At 44.0% G+C, this 20,739-nt stretch overlaps 1 long non-coding RNA gene across 2 annotated transcripts in view; it reads right to left on the bottom strand.

Moving 5' to 3' along the window:
• LOC143837859 (uncharacterized) overlaps positions 1-20,739 on the bottom strand; it is a 316,086-nt gene that overhangs the window by 275,943 nt on the left and 19,404 nt on the right. Inside the window, exons 1-3 of one of the 2 annotated variants that reach the window (XR_013231123.1) lie at positions 7,524-7,721; positions 6,623-6,720; positions 5,666-5,783 (exon numbers count right to left, since the gene is read on the bottom strand). This is a non-coding gene — a long non-coding RNA (uncharacterized LOC143837859). Of the gene's footprint in view, positions 1-5,665; positions 5,784-6,622; positions 6,721-7,523; positions 7,722-20,739 lie in introns of those variants that run through there. The other variant, XR_013231122.1, reaches the window with a different exon arrangement.

Below are 20,739 nucleotides of genomic sequence, written 5' to 3'. Positions count from 1 at the left end.
CCACATACTGGCAGTTCCCCAGTTTAGGGCAGCCTGCTTGGCATCTACCATGCTTTTTCTACAGTAGCTTGAACTCTAGAGCCAGCTTGGTTTAGTGGTTAAGAGTGGCAGCTTCTAATCTGGCAACCTGCCAACAAAAGTGCGTGAATTTCAATACTTTCTCTGTATAGTCTAATATAGTAGCTATTGGTGTTGTCCAGTATTTGTGTGCCTTCAAATAGGATTCTATGTCCAAATTGGTTTAGAGCCATGGTCCCCAACCACCTGGCCGCGGCCCTGGCAAATGGCTGCAGCTCCCTCTCCCCGCCCTCCCCCAGTAAGAAACTTCCCAAGCTGCAAGCAAATTGGCCACAAAAGCGGCCGATTAGCTTGTGGCCCGGCAAGCTTCTTTTTGTGGGGGGGGGAGGGAAGCAGGGTCGTGCATGCACGTTTGAGCCATGCATGGCCGAAAACATGCATGCACAGCACATCCACACATGCATGCATGCGCGGAAGTGCAGTGCATGCTCGTTTTTGGCTGTGCATGGTGCATGCGCGGCTCCGCGGCCAGGCGATTGCCCTCCCCGCTGCCGCCGGTCCGCAGCCTGTAAAAGATTGCAGACCTCTGATTTAGAGGATGTTCTGTTGACTGGCTAAGTTAGCTAAACAATTCCCGTCACTACACTCAGTGGCAAGGCTCTTAAGTAAACCTTCTCTGTCCAAAACTATGCCAACAAAGGGAAGGTACACTCTTCCTACACCAATATAGATCTGAGTCCCATTGTGATGAATGGGAAATCTGATATTGGCAAGCAGCATTTGTGTTTCCAAGGCTGGAAAACAGTACCCCCATCATTGTCTAATATTTTCTTGCTAGAGTTTCTGAGTGAATTTCATTTTCCAAACTGAGCTGAGCCCAAAATTTTGGAAATTTCCTTGGAGACCACATGCATGCTGAATGTGACCTCCCTAGCCCCAATCCAGACAGAATTCAGCACAATTTTTTTATTTGTTATTTAGATTAGTTTTTATTAGCCATCGCTCCCAGCTCATTGCTGTTTACATTCAATTTTAAAAACCCAAACAGAACACAGTACAAATACAATAAAGTACTAGCAGCAAGATCCCCTTTACATCCCTCCCATCCATACCCAGCAACAACCACTACCACCACCCCAGCCACTACCCCAAAGGGGCACTCCTGCCCAGATGTCCTGCACAAAAGGCCTGTGCAGAGAGGGATCTGATTTTCCTGGACTCAACTGAATGCCTGGCAGAAGAGCTCCAGCTTGCAAGCCCTGAGGAACTGTGATAGCTCTGTCAGGGCCCTTAGCTCTTCTGGGAGCTCATTCCACCAGGTTGGGACCAGGCCTGAAAAGGCCCTGACCCTGACTGAGCCAGGCATACCTCTCGGGGATCAGGAACAACCAACAGATTCAGACCCACAGAGCAGAGTGTTCTGTGGGGAATATAAGGATACAAGCAGTCCCTCAGATAAGCTGGGCCCAGGCTGAGGATGGCTTTAAAGGTAAGAACCAAAACCTTAATCCTGATCCAGAAGCGAACTCGTAACTAGTGCAGCTGCCTCAGCACAGGCTGGATATGGGCCCTCCAGGATGACTTGTGAGGCTCCTAGCAGCCACATTTTGACCAGTTGCAATTTCCGGGTCAGAGATAAGGGCGGGCCCACATATAGTGAGTTACAGAAGTCTAATGTGGAAGTGACAGTTGCATGAATCACAGCAACCAAGTGGTCTGGGGTCAGGTAAGGTGCTAGTAGCTGTGCTTGGTGTAGATGATAAAATGCCACTTGGGCTACTCTTGTGACCTGAACCTCCCTAGAAAGGGAGGCATCAAAGATCACCCCTAAGTTCCTAGCGGTAGGTACAGCCATAAGCTGCATCCCATCCTGTGTGGGTAATTGTGCTTTCTGGGTCTGCCCCCTTCTATCCAGCCACAGGACCTCCATCTTTGAGGGGTTGAGTTTTAGGCAACTCTACCTGAGCCATCCAGAAACCACTTCCAAACATCTAGCGAATGTTTACAGAGAGAAGCCCAGCCATCCATCTACCAGGAGATAGAGCTGGGTGTCATCTCCATACTGGTGACAGCCCAGCCTGAAACTCCGGACCAGCTGTTCCAGAGGGAGCATGTAGATGTTAAATAATGTAAGGGAGAGTATCACCCTCTGTGACACCACAAAGGGGTGTGATAAGTCCTTTCCCACTGCTACCCTCTGTGTCTGGTTCTGGAGAAAGGAGACTAGCCACTGTAAGGCCACCCCCTTAATCCCTGTCCCAGTGAGGCAGTGAGTTAAAAATTCATGACTGACCACATCAAATGTAGCCAACAGATCTAAAAGCATCAGGATAGCTGAACCACCCTAATCCAGCTGGCGCTGGAGATCATCCATCAATTTTTGGCTCATCGTGCAGTTTGTGCACATCCCCCATTCTTACTATCAGCAATTTTCCAAGGCCTCTGGAAGAAATCATCCTAGCATTGCAACTAGGATCCTTGAACTAGAGATGCCATATTCTGAACTGGAGACCTTATACATCCAAATCTACTGCTGAGTTATGGCCTCCCCTCAAATGGCTTCAAATTGTCATGTGAAAGAGCCTTTGGTGAAAGAGTAAAAATGGGTAAATTGGGTACTGTAACAAATGCCCAAAATAAGACCTGAACAGAAAAAAGTGAGGATTTACAATATACTGTAACAATTTAATCCAGTTTCCCAATTCATACTTCAACAAGCATAAAGATTTATTTTTTCCTTCAGGCAAAGTCTGACTTTGTCTTGGCCACATCTGAAGCAAAAATGTCTTGAATCTATAAATCTGAATCTTTATCACAACAGAAACAGGTCCTTTTTTCATCTCAAAGGCTGACAGATGATGTAACCCCTCAGGTCCCATTAAGTCAACCTCAGTTATTAGAGTTCCTCATTATAAGAATTCACCACATCATGTTACTTTGACCACTGGAACAGATGGAGATCTAAGCAGTGACATACAAACATTCTAACTGGGAAAATGTAAGCCCAAAATGCCTTGACTTGGAATGGTCAGGTCTCATCAGATCCTGGAAACTAAGTAGGGTAGTCTCTGGTTTGGACTTGGGTGAGAGACTACCAAGGAAATCCAGAGTTAGAATGCATTGACTGGAAATGGCAAACCACCTCTAGCCTTGAAAAGGCTACAGGGTCACAATAATTTGCTACAACTTGAGGACACTTTCCACCAGCACCGACTTGGAAAAAAAGACAATTTTGGGGGCCTCTAGATTGGGACAGATGGGTTGGGACAGATGTTTATGAGAGCCCATGGTAGGCTGAAGAATCAAGAATAGTTTGATGGAACACAAAGCCTTACAGATGTTTCCAAAACAGAGTAGAAAGATTTCTTCCTTTGCCTTTCTCTGTTTAGCTGCAAAGCAATTGTTCTCTCTTAACATTACATGCATTCTATCCTGTCCTTCTACCAAGGAGCATAGAGAAGCAGATATCATTCTCTCATTGTTATCTGTAAGGTAGATTAGGCTGAGAGAAATGAGCAGCTCATGGTTACCCAATGAATTTCATGACTGAATGGGGACTTGAACCTGGCTCTTCCAAAGCTTAGTTTGATATTGTCACCACTATATCAAATCAACTTTGCCATAGAGGTTCATCTTCCAAAGAAACCTTTTTTTTCCAGAGGAATTGTTCTCTACAGTTTTGAGGTCAGTTGTAATTTCAGAAGATCTCCAAGCCCTTCCTGGAAGCTGGCAACCCTAGTTTACCTGCTCTTTTTAAGTACAGATGCCAGGGTTTGAACCTGGGATTTTCTACATGTCAAGCTCTGCAGGCAGCCCCGTCAGCTCTCTTCTGAAGCAGGGCCTCTGGTCTAGTTAGCAAGGCTTTGGGAGTGCTGATGAGTGTCGACAACCTGGGGCTAGCACACTGGCTTGTACTTAGTTGACCAGCTGGGAAGTAATCAGGCTCAAGTCTCCTGCTGCCGGAAGCTGAGTTCCTGTTGCTGCACTGACATTTGGCCAGAACCCCATCAACAATTATTGTTCTCACTGCTTCATATTTCAGCAATGGTTAGCTACCAGTTGCATGCAACCAGTCAAATATCTTGCTTCTTTTGTGCCATCTTGGCCCAAGCCTTCTGCCATTGCAACTTCAGCAGAATAGGAACATCCCCGGGTGGCTAATTCAGTGCAGTGAAGGCCTCATGACTATTTCAGGGGGTGGTGACAAGACCCTCATGTAGTTCAGGTGGAATGGCCACTAGTGCTGCTGAACCATTGTCAGTAAGTGCCTCAGCCATGTTACATTTTCTCTGGTTCAGCTGGTCTTCCTTGGCTGGTGGCTTTGGCCCCTCAGTCTCTTCCTTTGAGAACTCGTGAGTTGCTGAACTGGATATAAGGAGCCATGACACCATCACAGAATCATAACCCCTCCCTCTATGATGAAAGTGGGTCAGAAGATGAACAAAAATGAAATTAGGATAAATAACAACTAATGGAGGAAAAAACAGTGAGTCCTAACATTTTTGATATAGTGACTCACAAGTCCAAATTGACTTGACATGCTCGCCCTTTTAACAGCAAAATAAAAAAAACCAAGAAAACTATAAAGGCTTAAAACTCACTTTTACAGTTTTATAGTTTGCAAACACTAATTTGAAGACTAAATAAAATAACTGACATTCATAAAAGGTTATAGTACAATACATGTTAAGAACAGTCAGTTTCTGGCAAGTGAGTCCAGTTGGGTACTAGAAATTAATGTCCTTATAGTGTCATTGGACTCCCTACAATAAACTAACATAGTTAACCTTCTTGCATTATATTCGATAAAAACCACAATGGACACTTTTTTCTTCTATGGTATATTTGAATGTAGACAACAGTCTGAGTGTTCTATTGGATAACCATATTAATGATCCACAGGGAGCAGGGTCAATCTCTTCCAATCAACCAGTTCTGTGATTACAGTGATGATGACATTAGTTGCCAGAGAACTACTGAACATTTCAAAGATGGTGGGGGTAGAAATCCCACATTAATCCCTCCTACTTAGAAATGGTACCAGACAACAAGGGGTCCCTAGTGGGGGGAAATAAAGCCACAAATCAGCATTTATTAAATGTGCTGGGAAACACTTTGGACAGAGCTCAGCAGAGGAATTAGCCTTGCTATTGTGGTATAGATATGACTGAGCATAGCCCCACTAGGTTTTATGGGCCAAAATTAAGTATCAGCAGGAAAGTGTCTAAGCTGGCAACACAGGATAGGACCTAATGGTTTAAATTTTATGTAGAATGGTACCAGCTAGATATCAGGGTGGGGGTGGGGATTCACAGTCAGAGTAGTTCAGCAGTGGAATAGGCGGCCTAAAGAGATGGTGAGCTCCCCCTTACCAGTGCTCTTTAAGCAGCAGCTGGACAAATATTTATCATGGATGCTTTAGGCTGATCTTGCATTGAGCAGGGGGTTGGACTAGATGGCCTACATGGACCCTTCCAACTCTATGATTCTATGATATTCTATAATGCTGCATTCCACCTTCTGCTATGAACACACAAACTCATAAAGCTGCCTTCTACTGAATCAGACGTATGGTCCATCAAATTCAGTATGGTCTATTCAGGCTAGCAATGGCTTTCCAGAGTCCCAGTTATTTCACATTACTTACTGGCACATCTTTTAACTGGAGATGGCAGTGATGGGATTGGATTGGATCTGGCTCCTTCCGCATGCCAAGTTGATGCTCTATGACTGAATAACAACCCCTCCTAAGCCACCAAGGGTATCTGAAAGATACAGTAAGAAACTGAAGTTACTTTCAATCCTGGTGTCAGTTTTATATGCAACTCACTCCTATCTTCTGAGCTACAGCATTAAAAACTCAAAACACATAAGACTGTGGCACATTATCCCTACTACTCTCAATTGACACAGTCTGAAGGACAATATTTCTCTCCATGCATTCAAAATATCACTAAATGTTGATAGGTGCTTTCCATTACTAAGGAAGTTGTCCATGGATGATGTATTGATTAATATAAGAGCTGCTTGTTACTATGGAGGCTATGGGAAATGTTGTCACAGATGTTGCATTCATGTTCTTTAAACATTAGCATAACATTTAGGTTACTGCTGAGAATTAAACAGATGCTGACTTCAAGTCATTTGGAGAGGGAGCATACGCATTTTTAATATAATTAAATAATGGTATTCAGTGGTGATCAGTGATACACCTGAAGCCATTGCTGATCCATAGGGTCAGACTACCTTGGAAAAATTGCCTTCTTTATTTTGATGTCACTCAATTAAAATAAATTTGAAGCTAGGCATCTTTGTACAGTCATCCTTCATGCTAGCTATACCCCTGCAATGTCAGTGAACTCCAAAGCCGTGTAGGTGACACTGTTCATCTAACTTCCCCACCTGATATATAGGCCTGGGCACATCATGACCAAGTGCAAAAGACCCTGCTGATTCCTGCTGTCTACGTGGATCTCATGCAGCAGAGCTATCATCTTCTGCATCCTTTCTTTTGGTAAAAATAGCTGGATTGACAGTATGTAAGTCTAATAGCGATCGAAAAGAGAAACCTTTTATGGCAGCTTTCAGATGTCTGTAAGATTACCTTGCAGATAGTTCATATTCAAACAATGGTTAGCTACCAGTTAATCAAAGCAAGCTGACTGTCTTTCTGCCAACAGAGAATCTGAACTGTCCAACAACCTGGAAGAGAAATGAGAGGGAGATGGTAAGGATGAAGAGAAATGAGGAAATAATTGAATGGTTTTCTTTTTTTTTAAGTTATTGCTCACTTGTTTCACAAAGTATTTCTTCAATTCCTGTTCTACCTTGAGTGTTGCTGCCAGAGATCGTGAACATTTGAAAATACATATCAGGAAGTATGCTAAAGCTGAGTATATGCTGGTTGCCTCTTTTGAAAAGTTGACCTGACTTTACTAGTCCCTGGAATATTATCTATCATTACATACTCTTTTTTAAAAGTTGGCAGGATACACTTTGGACAAACGAGTGCAGTGCTTCCCCTTTCCTCCTCTCTTTCTGAGAGTTCGCCATAGTTTGGGACACAAAGGAAACTTTTGACTCATATGGACTTTGCTTGCTTCCTTTTTTGAAGCCAGTCAGCGGTTGTTAAGGCCAGAGATTTGACTGCCTTATCTCTTACTTCACAAGCATCAGGCTGCCAAGCTGCTGAAAGAATTATTGAACTTATTTTCCAGTCATGTCCTAAAGCCTCTAGAAATTCCAGAGAACTTTTTTGGGAGGGTTCAGGATAAGTTTTTGTATTCAGCCCAGTGACATCTTATTCTTCTGACAGCCATTTTCTATATTAGAAGTCTAAAAATACTAAGATGTGATGGTTAAATTCACATTGTATTTCCTTACCATCAAGCCTATACTTTGCTTCTCTCCAAGCCCAAAATAGAATCATTTAATAATATTACTACCATGAGGAATTTTTTCTCAGTGACAATACTATGTAAATATTCACTTTTATCACAAGGTACCTGAAGTTCTCATATCCTTGTTTGAACTCATCTTGACATTAAATAAATAAGATGTGATTTATTCACTGCTACTGTTCCTCCAAACAAATATTGTACAAGTTATGTTCTGCAGTCATGACAGTGAGATGAATCCTGAAAATAATATATGTTCAAATAATTTAGGCACTCGGTAGAAATGAAAGCCAAATATTGTTAGACTCATGTCTCCTGAACCTTTTACTCAGGACATTCATTCAGTGCAAAGGAGGAGTCTCAATGAGGGAAGGGCCAATGAGTTTTTAATATGTTTTGTTAGTTTTGTTAGTGAAATCTGTAGTGAAATTGTTTTAATATGTTTTGTTAGTTTTGTTAGTGAAATCTGTAGTGAAATTGTTTTATATACAATCAATTATATACAATCAATTACACTTCCGATTGAAGTTACTGTCCTGAATTATTGCCAAATGACCCACAGTCTGCACCCTTAACTTAATCCCGACAAGGCATGAAGAAGGATAAATGACTAAGTGGCTTGTGAAAAGTTGTATTGGATTATCCTTACAAAGGGCTGTATATGGATCTCGTCAGTAGTAAGAGCCATATGTTTCTGAATCAGTTGTATTATGGTTTCAAAGTTACAGAGAGTTAATAAACTAGAATGCTTTAAAACAGCCTTTGGTTTCTCCATATGACTGCTTTGCAGGTACCTTCAATTTTAAAGCTTTTGGGAGATGGTTGTTTTCATTCTGTTGTTTTTAGAATTGTATCTCTTGTACTGTTGTTATTGTGGTGACCTATCTTGACTCCCAGAAAGGTAAGTTTGTAAATGTTTTAAAGAAGCTAATTACATTAAAAAGAACATCATTATGACCGGTAGTATGAAGCCAGGTAGAAATGTCAGCAAACTTATACAGCATTAAGAAATTGAATCATAAATACATAAATACAATATTGTTTTCATATTAAAATTGCCTTTTGAGAGGTTTTTATACTGTTTTAAAGAAAAAGGGCATGATTTGTGATTACATGCGTAATTAACCATGGACAAGTCTAACCAGATTTGTTCATAATCATACTTCCTGTTTTCTAACTGGTTTATATGGGTCCATTGACTGACATCAATACACAGGAAATTCTAAACCATGATTAATTATGGGGGGGAAATGATTGAATTTATCAGGAATAAGTTGAAGGCATCTATGACAACCCAACCCACCTCCCTGCCAAAGAGGCAAGATTTTTCCTATTTTTGTCTCCCTTTCTGACCACATAGCCCTTTTGGACTATTTTCTTCCTTTCTGAAGAACAATGGCTATCCCACTTTGTTACAGTATGATATTTTGCTGCTGGCTCAAGCCTGGAACCTGAAGAAAGGGACAAGTCAACTCCTTTAATTTAAAACACCGAAATGGCATTTGTGGTTTTTTTAAAGTTCAAAAATAACAAAATATTTTATTCAGCATAGAAGGAAAATGTCAGGTGAAATCGGGTAAAATTTCTGAGGTAAATCAATATAGGCCCAGATTACAGTTCATGTTTCAATCAACTGATAGTTTCTTAAGCTTTTCACAATGACTTTGATTCTTTAAGATGAGATGCTTTTGTTTCAGGTCCATTCCGCACAACTTCAATGTTGTAAAAGGCTTGCAAATTGTAAACGCTACTAATTTGCAGTTCCACAAAACATTGTGCACAATCTGTCACACACCTGAAACAGTCCCGCAAAAAGTGATTCGTTGTAGCGCTTAAAGGGAAATCCAGAAAAGTGGATTCACCCTCAGAAAAGCACTACATTCTTGCAAACAATCTGCAACAATCTGCAACAAAAAAGACCTGTGCATTCCCATTGTTGTGGTTCCAGCAAAGTCCCTCCCCCTGGCTCTCTCCTCCGAACTTCCAGCGAAGCAATCGCCATTTTTTTTTCTCGGAGCAAGCAGAAAGCAATGAACCGGTGAGCCTTCATTCACCCAGCGAGGCTTCTCCGGCTACAGTCCCTCCACAGAAGTGCTTTAAAGCTCCCCTAAGTCACCAAGCACAACACAGCCCCGTTTGCAAGTTCCCTTTATTTTCGGTCGAAAATTGCACTTGTGCACGGGGGGGGGGGATTTTTCTTTTCACTCGGGGGGAGCGTTGCAACGATGAATTGCCAGCTAACATGCCAGCTGCCAGCTATATGGGTCTCTCCATTGCAACGAATTAACGCATATTCGTTGCAACGTGTGTGTGTGTTTTTAACTTTTCTTAAAGGGAAAGGGGCTTTCCCGGAGCATGATAACAACCACCCATTGGCTGTTCATTTGACTGATGGCCAGGGGCGGGACAAAGCACAGGAAAAATCGCTTTCGGGCTAGGAAACGAATGAAACACTACTTGGATTCCACTAAAAAAGCAGGTATGCGTAGCGCTGGGATTGCACTTTTTAAAATAGCATTTCCGCTTTGTGTGACCAATTGGCAACATTGATCCTTGTGCAGAATCAGCCTCAGTTTTCCCAAACACTTCCGTATATTTTCTTGAGTGTATTTGGCTCTTTTGGTTTCCAGTATTAAAACTCTTCCAAGTCAGAGCTGAATTCAAAATCCCTTTCCTCAGCATTCAACTGTCAAGTCTTTCTCTGCTCAACTGATGCTAATCATTCAAATTCAAATAATTCCTTGGAGCAGCCTGTTACTCAAGGCTCTCTGGGTCTGTAAGAAGAATAGTTAGTTTTTCTTTTCTTTTCTCTACCAGAAGGCATCTCAAAGCAATTTACAATCACCTTCCCTTCCTTTCCCCACAACAAACACTCTGTGAGGAGGTGAGGTTGAGACTATATCTGCACAGAGGTGGACAACATACGCCACCTTCTGCTTGCAAATGTGTGATAGTAAATAGTGCTTTCCCATGCTTCCTGATGGGAGACCCCTCCCACATTATCCCACCATCTCACTGAGGCTTTTCTCTTCCCAACGAGGCAGAGAAAAAGCAGGAAGCATGGACAACCCGCAGGTTCCTCCCCCACGCTCCTTGGGTTATCAACGCAAGTCACCAATCTCTTTGCAGTACTTGTTTTGGGGATTCAAACTTACATCCCCTTCCCCTGTGAAAAACACTTCCGCACCGCTACAAGGATATGCTACAACAGTAAAACAGTATTTTTTTTTAATTACACTTCCACATTGCTATGGATTCATGCCACAACAATAAAACTTTTCCTCAGATCTCTTTTGGGGATTCTTTGTATAATGTTGGTCTCTTTTTATATTTGGGTAGATTTCTGATAGGTTGGCCATGGTAACTGGACCCCAATGATTGTGTGTTCACAATAAAGATTTACAAATAAAGAGCACAGACACCAGACACCTTCATCACATGTCCCCCTTCCCCATTCATATCCCACCACCAGAAAACACAAACAGGAATGTGGGTTGCTGCCTGATCCCAATATTACTGTGCACACTGAAGATAACATTTTATTTGAACTGAGGGCATGTTGCTTTGTGATCCTGTAGCAATGTGGGCTGCACCATTTTTTAAAATTCCATCCAAAAATGGGGAGGCAAGAGCAGGTGTGAGGGCAGGCAAAATACTGCAGAGACTGTCTTCCAGAAAGGCTAGCCCCTATTTGCTTCTCATTGTGCACCGTGACAAAAAAGGGGGGAGCAGATCTTACCACTTTTCCCCATTGCGCTGCAAACAAAATGAAAACTCACACCATCCACAGGAGAGCTACGGGTTGCTGCTGATGTCATGTGGAAGCAATACTAAGACCGTTTACGCACTGGAGGTTTCATGCTGGGCTACAGGCTGGAGTTTTAGTTGTGGCAGGTTGCCCCACCTTTTCCTGCACCCACATGGGGAAGCATTTGACCTGGTGCACCTCAATCACCCCCAATCTGTGCTCCGGCATCAGAGGTGGGGCAGTGAAGTTCCCAGTGCATAAATGGTCTAAAACCTGCGAGTCTGGGCAGGGGCAAAGTCTTTGTGCAGAAATGGTATGAGAAAGGACTGATATTACTGCTCTGTGAGAGCAGAACTATCAGGGCTGTGAGGAGCCCTAGGTCACCCAGTTGGCTGCAGGAATCAAGTCCCTTGCCACTTTTAAAGCTACTGCACCTAACCACTACACCAAGGTGGCTCTCTTCTCAATTAACCCCTCACAGTCCATCACCTGTTTGTATAGTCCATTATAGTACCTTTCTTCCATCCCAACCTCTATCACTTCCTCCTTCTCAACAATATATTTTCATTGCATCCCAGAATGGAAGGTTGTGGTGTTTGCAGATTGAAAGCCAGATTTATGAATCTTAGATTTGACCATGGTTTCTGGTTCTGCCTTGGATGTGAGAAAAAAGAATAGGACTTTTCTTCCTCCACAGACTGCCCCCTATGTAGACCATGCCTTAGATCTTCTTTTTCACAGCTACCCATCTCCTAAACACCATTCATTTCTGGCTGTTCTCTTACTTTCCATTACTGTATGCATTCTTTCTACTTGCCTGCACTTCCTCCTAAGAGTCCTTTTCTTTTCATTCCCTCCTCCCTTTGGCCTATTATGCATGGCCGCTGAAACGGTGGCATGGAGAACGAGGAGGAGGAAGAAGTGAAGCAAACCGATTATGCACGGGATGGAACACAACGGCAGCAAAACCCAGAGTATCCGATTATGCAATGGGCTACTCCGGAGCTACTTCTGGTTGCGCCCTGGTCCCAGGAAGCTCCACTTTGGCCTATTATGCACGGCCGCTGAAATGGTGGCATGGAGAACAAGGAGGAGGAAGAAGCGAAGCAAACCGATTATGCACGGGATGGAACACAACGGTGGCAAAACCCAGAGTATCCGATTATGCACGCCGATACTCCCGAGTCGCTTCTGGTTTTGCCCTGGTCCCAGGAAGCTCCACTTTCTTCTGCATCTCGCTAATGTGGCTTTTTCGGCGGCATACGTTGACTCTGCACCCGGTTGCCGCCTGCAGCGTGCATAATTGGTGATTTTAGCCGCCGCCATTCCACCCCGAATGCAGACTTTCCACTCCGTGCATAATGGGCCTTTCTTCCGCATCTCGCTAATGAGGCTTTTTCGGCGGCATAAGTTGACTCTGCACCCGGTTGCCGCCTGCAGCGTGCATAATTGGTGATTTTAGCCGCCGCCATTCCACCCCGAATGCAGACTTTCCACTCCGTGCATAATGGGCCTTCCTGAGTCCAGGTGACTATACCTTTCACCTTTACCTTTTGTTTGCTTTATTGGGAACATTCCAGTTTCTTGGGCAGAGTTTAAATACATGAGAGAATAACTAAGCCCCAGGCTGCTTAAAAGAATTAAATATTTTTATTAGGAAAAGAAACAAGTTTGTAGAGAGAAAGAAAAGAGTCCTAACTGTTCTGTTCATTCATCCCATCTGTTCTGGAGGCAATCAGGGAGGTAGTGTGCTCAAAGAAGCAGGAAGTCTCCAAATGACCCAATCAGTACACTAGAGGAGAGTATAACTAAGCCCCAGGCTGCTTAAAAGAATTAAATATTTTTATTAGAAAAAGAAACAAGTTTGTAGAGAGAAAGAAAAGAGTCCTAACTGTTCTGTTCATTCATCCCATCTGTTCTGGAGGCAATCAGGGAGGTAGTGTGCTCAAAGAAGCAGGAAGTCTCCAAATGACCCAATCAGTACACTAGAGGAGAGTATTTGAAAAATTCCATGTAGTTCCTAACCAGACTAGGCTAAATACACATTTCCTCTGATGCCCCTAGTCAGATACTCTTCATATTCTGTTCTGTCATGCATACTATAGATTTTGCACATTTCAACAGAATTTTCTAGGCTTCTCACCTACAAATAATTTGCATACCTGGGGAAAATAAATGAGTTCTACACATGCAAGGCTGCCCTGTAAAGTTCACTGAGACATCCAAGAAAAATATAGGCTTTTGAGGAGCACAGAGACCTTCTGGTTATAGGGTTGCTAAGTCCAGGTTAGCAAATAGTGGGGGATTTTGAAGATGGAGCCTGAGGAGGGCAGGGTTTGGGGCGGAGAGGGACTTCAGTGGAGTATAATGCCATAGAATCCATCTTCCAAACTGTCCATTCTCTCCATGGAGATTAATTCTAATAATGGTAGATGTCCAGCTACTATCTGGAGGTAGACGACCCTGTCAGGACATTTTCACAGAAATGTCTAAGGCCTGCTCACACCCATGGTCATTGCCAGCAAACTGACAACTACCTCCACTTAGTGATGCAAAAGCCAAGAAACAGATTCCCTTTATGCTGGAAGTAAAGTTGCCAACTTCCCTGTGAAGCCTGAAGATTTCCCAGAATTACCACTGACTTCCAAATGGCAGAGCTAAGTTCCTGTGTCAAAAAGGGCTGCTTTGGAGGGTAGACTCTGTGGAATTCTACTCAGCTAAGCTCTTTCTCTTTCCCAATCACTATCCTTCCCAGGTTCCAGTCCTCAAATATCCAGCTATTTCCCAACCCAGAGCTGGCACACCTAGCTGGAAGAGGTTTCTCTATAAGAAGGTTCACAGGATCTTACTATAAGGTCATTAGGAACAATAAATGACTAAGAGGTCTCTAAATTTCCTCCTCCTGCCTCTGTACCTGGATGGCCCTGACTAGCCAATCTCATCAGATCTCAGAAGCTAAGCAGGGTCAGACCTGGTTAGTATTTGGTTGGGAGACCACCAAGGAAATCCAAGGTTGCCATGCAAAGGTAGGCAATGGTAAGCCACTTCTGTTTGACATCTGCCTTGACAACCTTACAGACTCGCCATTAGTAAGCTGCAGTTTGACAGTCCTTTCCACCACCACATCTGAGGAAGTGGCAGAAATGGGGAGAAGGATGTCATAACAGCCTGCAAGCCTCGAGACAATACCATGCATCTACCATGCATTGTAAGAGCATGCAAAGGCCCAGAGATTATTGGAACCTTTCCGGTTCATTTCAATCTCCACTGCTTTCACATGAAGTCTGAAATAAAAATGAAAGGCCAGCTCATCCATACATCCGACACTGGGTAACAGCTAATGGTATCTGTCTATGATATGTTTAACCTACACGTGCTGTAAAGTAATCAGGGTGCAGTTTACAACAAACTCTCCCTTTCCCCAATCACCCAAGCTTTATTGCAGTGTTGGTATTTGAACCAGGTCCTTTAGATAGTAGCTCAACCACCTACTTACTGGCTCTCACCACTGATTTACCATTAAACAGTGTTGCCCATTCCATCATACACATATGATGTCAGATGGATGTGAGGGTGATCTGGCTGTGACATCTGTCACCCCATTGACCACCAGGGTTGATTCAACTGATCTAGCATGGTGTCAAACCGGGATGGACAGTTAAATAGTATGGGGGGGAAATCACCTGGATTTTTTCTATTTTCTGTGCCCTTCTGAGGCAGTTTGTTCAGAGCATCTTGCCTAAGATGTAGTTCCATGGAATAGTTAATAAATGAATTGCTCACATCCTCTGTAACAAAATGCATACATATTCTAAGCTTTGATGTACAATCCCAGTACTTGAGGCTACATTTCCATGCTTCAGAGTACAGGGGTGAGACCCTTGCATTAAATAAGAAGCCCACTCAGATAGCAATTGACGCAGTTCAGCTAGTTGTATTGTATGGATAAAGCTCTTAGGATAATAATGCATTGTACGTGTATTTGCTTTTCCATAATCTTCCTGAATCAATTTATTTTTCTTTCTCTTCATTATTCACTATCATTATAGTTTGCATTACCATGAAAAACATCAAATCCATAAGCATCCAATATGATAGCTGCTATGAGAAAGAATGCCAAGAAGGGGGGGGGGGGAAACAATACCTATTACAGCACAGATCTATTTGATTTACTGGCAGGCCAAGGGGGTGAAGGGTGGGGGTAGGAAATAGCATTGTTCCTCCTCTATGATGCTTATTTCACATTGTTCAGCGATTAGCTCAGCTCCATAAGGCATGCTGGTGAAAACACAACTATCAGTGTTCATAGTCCTGTCACTAACAACCGTTCTTACACACATAATTATGCACTGCCTAAAGATCTCTAATTTGGAATGTTCAATGTCCCTCCAGAGGAAAGGGATCTACTGCCCATGGTTCCTGTTTCTTGCCACTGCTCCTCCACTGATTGAGAGAAAATAATTTTTAAAAATAGCAACAGAATGACATCACTTCCAGGAAAAAACATGGAACAGATGACAGCTCTCTCTAGGAATTGCTGGAAACTCTATAGACTTATCATTGAGTTTCTGGCACTTTCTACAGAGGTGTGATATCACTTCAAGGTTTTCCCTCTAAGTGATGTCACACTGTCACTGACAATGCCTCCCTCTAATGTCCTTTGGGCTCTTACCATTTCCTAGGCCTTTCCTGGCACCTAACGTATACTGGTAACCCTAATACATGCTGCCTGTCACATGTGAGCAAGGAGCCGATCCATACTGTTTGTGTCTTTTTGAATGATTACACTGTGATTAGGTAGCTTTCTCAAAACAATCCCCAACAGCTATAGTGTTAGTAGCAGTGGTGGCTAGAGTACTATAAATTGCTCTACATTGGGCTGCCCTTGAACACACCCTGGAAAATACAGCGTTAAATTGAGTATAGGGGTATCAACATCATGAATTTTTGAACAAAAAGAAAATCTGGTGTTAGTTTCTATTGGCTTTAATTTGTAATGAATTAACTGTCACATATAATCCAATCTTGAGTCACAATATATATTTAATAGGTTCTGTTTAGAATGCTTGGAACCATTTAAATTCGGCCACTGCTGGTTTCCTGTGGAGGAGCACCATGCCCTACCGCTTTTCATGCACTGACAGAAGATTTCCCTTGCCAGACACGATCTGTCCTGGTTTTTGGTGTGTAGACATGCCAGCTGCAGTGGGAAGGTTCTGCCTCATTTCTCTGTGGCAGTGGGGGGGGGGGGTTACTTCCACAATGGTGGGATTGTGTGACAATGCAATCCCACCTATGTGGAAGGTAAAAAACTTGCACAGTTCAGATACCTGGCACCACAAAGCCAATGGGGCCAACAATGGTGGCCATGGCAAAAAAGAGAACACACACAAAAATCAGTGTTCCCTTGCCATGGTCTATCAGAGGCTCTAAAGCAGGCCAGGGCTGGGAAGAGGCTGGGCTGGGCATTTCATCCCCTGAATTCTGTTCACCACAAAAAGCCATGGCCAGAAGAAAGCATTTCAGCCATTTCATGTCCTGCTTTTTGATCACCGTCAAAAGCCACAGTGAACAGAAAACCAAAATGGAACCATTTGAACTCTGCTTTCTGCTTCTCACTGATTTGTGCAGCTGGCAGGGGAAAGGTGGTTTAAATCCCTGCTTTCTGCTTCCTGCTGTTTTTCATGGCCTGCACGTAGCAGCGGTCTAAACTTGAAATTCTTCATGAACTGATACAAACCAGTTCAGTTCACAAAAAGGCCTATTAGTTCATGGTTCAGATCTTAGTTCACCCATTCCTACTGTGAACAGGATGAGAGTAGAACCAATTAGTATTCAAACATCTGTCATTTGGGGTGGATATTTGAAATGTTGATTGAATCGTGAAGTGGGTGAGGTACTCACCCAATCTCTGCATCATAAGCAGAAGCTCACATGTCTCAGTCCTGGTCTCAATTCAATGTGCTGGCTTTGCATGAGTTTTTATGCTCTTAGATTTTGCTTCATCTTGATTGTCGTTTTACTTTATGTTTTTGAGTTGTTTATTATTATTTGAACCATTTTGAATATGTTTGTGGAGAGCTGGAGTATAATTTTTTAAAAATAATTAAAGATTCATAAAATATTTTCATTAGGACACTCTGGCTTTGCAGTTGGTGTTCAGATATGTGAAAACTCATGTGCGGTCACTGTATGAATGAACCCCATGGCAGTGATAATGCTATCAGAGATGATCAAACCCACATGCAAAAATATATCCATCCACTGCCTTTTGACCTATCATCTTTTCAAATTACTACAAAGCACCCAAACTGTTTTCCAGGGCAGCTTTTGAGCCATCACATTCAACCAATCAGAGATGGTTATCCATGCTATTCCTAATGTTCTTCCAAATTGTACACATATGCAGGGCAGGAGACCATGGAAGAAAGTAAATTAAGGAGCTCGTTTGGTCTCTCTTACTGACTTCTGTAATACATTTTTCAGTCAGATACTCTGGACTCTCCATAAACATTCATCTTCAAGCAAAGACCAAAGCTGGAAATTTTTGTCCTCCCAGGTGTAAACTTCAGGAAGATTTAAGAGCAACCTCATTGCCAAGGCATCCCTAAACTGCTTATTACAGGAAGCTGGGGTTGAATGACAGAGGGTGATAGATCACTCTATTACTGCCCCGTGACTTCCCATTCATTTCCTCTGATGCCTCCGGTGTTGGCCACTGTCAGAAGAAGAATACTGGACTCAACAGACCATTGAGCTGACCCAGAATGGCAGTTCTTTGGTTATCTTCTTAATCGATGTGACACACAGAGCTAAACTGCACATTTAGTGGAGTTTAATGCCAACATTGCCATTACCTTCAATGAAACGAGCTTCTCACTCCAGGAATTAACTGCAGTCTTCACTGCAGTTTTCTATGCAGCTCTGCTGTAATGGTAAGGGCCAGAAACTGAAGGAATCATCAAGCAGTCACCAAACCCCAAAGCTGTTGTGGAATAGGGAGGGGAAAGAGAGGAAACTAAAACTCTCTACAATAATTATGTCAGAATCTTGCTCCTAGTTACTCTTCACATGTCTTAATATTTTGCAAAATGGAAGGTGATATTGGTTGACAAAGCTGGAGAAAACTCCTTGAAAGCACAGAGAGAAAATCATAGCAATAGTAAGCAGGGCTGAGAAAAGCCACTCACATCCTCGAACTAGATTTTCAAGAGCCTCTTCACAATTAACCAAAATGCAACTGGGGCATGATCCCATTAAACAATCCCATATAACTGTATATTGCACAAAGGTAGTATAGCCACATGGCAGGACCAAGTCTATGTATCTTCCTATGCGGGAAAGGCAACACCAGCCTCAATCATATGGCTGTGTCAAAAACAGGCAGCTTTTTTGTATCAAAAATACATGATCAAGCCATGGAAGCACAGATAATAAGTGGCAATATTTCCAATTGTGTGTTAGTCTATGACTTGCATGCCACATCTTAAGAATTCTGTTTGCCCTCAGGATAACTTGGCTTGACCCAAGCTTGTCAAAATTTGGGAGATAGAAGGGCTGGTCCCAGTTAGTACTTGGATGGGAAACCAGCAAGAAAGACTGGGGTTGCTACATGGAGGAAAGCAATGGAAAGCAATGGAAAACCACCTGTATCCATGCCTTGCCTAGAATGCCCCATGAGACTTGACGGCATGTTATTTTTATCTTCTTACCTTATAATGTTGTGCAGTGCTAAAACACATCTGATTTATTCCATTTTAGAATGTATATTCTGCCTTCTAATTTTATATCCCAGTGGGACCCTCACAAACCATTATCATGGTCATAAACTTAACACAGCCCGCGGCGCCACGGGCACCGCGGACTAAATAAAGCCGTAAGGGCTTAGGGGGAGGAGTTAGGGTGGGCTCTGTCCGGGATGAGGAAGGGTGCCGATTGGCCTCTTCCTCCGGACAGACAATTGGCCCGGCCAATTCCCGCCCTGCTGACAAGGGAGCAACTGCGAGCCGCGCGGAGCGCGGCTCACAGTTGCTCCCTTGCCGGTGGCCTGATGCGGCGAGAGGCGCAAAGCACCTCTCGCCGCGTCAGGCCGCCGGCCAAGGGAAAGAACAAACCACCAAGGAGTCGCCGCCAAGACACCGCCGGAAAGAAGAGACCGCCGGAAAGAAGAAAGAAGAAAGAAGAAAGAAGAAAGAAGAAAGAAGAAAGAAGAAAGAAGAAAGAAGAAAGAAGAAAGAAGAAAGAAGAAAGAAGAAAGAAGAACGCGGCTGCCGGGGGCTCCCTGCCTGGCACCCTCAGGCTGCCGGCCTAGGGAGCCCCCAGCAGAAACCGCCAAGGAGCTGCTGCCAAGAAACCGCCGCCAAGAAGAACCCGCCAAGGAGCCGCCGCCACCGCAGGCCACAGCACCAGGACAGCCACAGCCGGCCACAGCACCGCCGCTGAGACAAGGACGCCGTGCTGCCGCTGCCTGCCCTCGCAAAAGGCCTCCTTTTTCGGGTACGCCACCTTCCCTCACCCTACCCTGGCCTGTCCCTCGCTCTGCCCCCGCCTGCTAGCGCCTATTGTATTTCTTATACAATGGGCTTTTTTACTAGTTAAAAATAAAAAAGCAGCACAATATAAAGGACGTAGGAAGTAAAACCATATGAGAAACTCCCACCCATTTGGCTGCTAGGGTTCCCTCTAGTGCCTACCCCTAGAATGTGGGAAGACACCAAATAGGTGGCAGGGAGGAGCTACTGTCATCTGACTCCTCTTCCTCCTTGGCTGTTACAGAGGGCTCCCAGCCTGCCTCCTCTGGCTCCTGCTCCGAGCTCTACACCACTGATCTTGCTGCGGCCTGCTACTCCATCTGCTCTCCACCTCACCTACCTTTCTTGCTCTCACCTTCACTCCAGCTCCACAACTCTGCTACTTCAGCTAGTCTACCCTCCTCTCCTTCCCATGCATCTGATCTCCTTCCATTATACCCCTGTGCTCCAAGCAGTCCTCTTTGGCCACTCCTCCTACAAGCTGTTAAGAATCCCCCTCCGCTCACTCAGTGTCTTCCTCCTCTGACCTGCCCCTCCAGATGTCTGCCAGCCTCTGAGCCTGATAGTGGATCCAGGCATGTCCCAGAAGGCTGGTAGGCTATGGGGTGGGGCTATGCCGGTCCATCTTACCACTTGTTTTGACAATGGGCAGAGGCCTTGTGAATTCTGTAGGCCTGCAGCACGGCATGCCCCAGCAGCCTGCTCTGGTAAGTGGGGCAGTCAGGGCAGCTGTGCACTCATTCTGCTGCATGAAAGTTGGTGGGGTCAGAGAAGTTGTGGGCTTGCAGCACAGCATGTCCTGACTGTCTGCATCTTCAGCTGGGGCCTTGTGTGAACACAGTGACTCCATCCCTGCTGAGTTTGGGGCCAACTTGAGCTGGGGAAGCTGTGGGCTCACAGCACAGCACATCCCTGCCATTTGGTATCTTTGGCCCATCCAGGGCCTGGTGGGGATGTGGGGACACAGTCCCTGGTGAGTCTGGGGCCTACCTGAGCAGGAGTGGGGGGACTGAGCAAGGAGGACAACCTCTCCAAGTTGGTGCCC

Source organism: Paroedura picta, chromosome 5, assembly GCF_049243985.1.
Source record: "Paroedura picta isolate Pp20150507F chromosome 5, Ppicta_v3.0, whole genome shotgun sequence".
Taxonomy (NCBI): domain Eukaryota; kingdom Metazoa; phylum Chordata; class Lepidosauria; order Squamata; family Gekkonidae; genus Paroedura; species Paroedura picta.
Note: the sequence above shows the minus strand (reverse complement) of the source record. Positions and strands in the feature narration are given on the sequence as shown.